The following is a 410-nucleotide window of genomic DNA, read 5'->3' on the forward strand; positions in this document are numbered from 1 at the left end:
AAAAAAAAAAAAATTTAAAAATTATTTTAATTTTTTTTTAAAAGTTTTTTTTTTTTTTTTTTATGGGCTTTGGTTTCATTCCCCTGCGCCGCCATTTTATTTAAAAACGGGATGATAAAATTAATATTTTTTGGAATGCTTAGCATGCCCTATAAAAAAAATTTTTTTTTCTTTTTCTAATTAAAAGGGGGTATAGGGGGGAGGGGGGTTCTCAGTTTTTTTTTTTTTTTTGTAATTAATGATGGATGTGTCGAATTCGAAACCAACCTCTCAAATCATCAACAAATCAAACAAAAATAAAAAAGAAAAAAAAAAAAAAAAAAAAAACATTTTTTCCGATAAAATTAATTAACAATTATTTTATGTATATATATATATGTATATGTATATATGTATAAAAGTCCTATTGA

The sequence above is a fragment of the Pediculus humanus genome, genomic scaffold (assembly GCF_000006295.1).
Source record: "Pediculus humanus corporis 1103172108235 genomic scaffold, whole genome shotgun sequence".
In the NCBI taxonomy this organism is placed as follows: Eukaryota; Metazoa; Arthropoda; class Insecta; order Psocodea; family Pediculidae; genus Pediculus; species Pediculus humanus.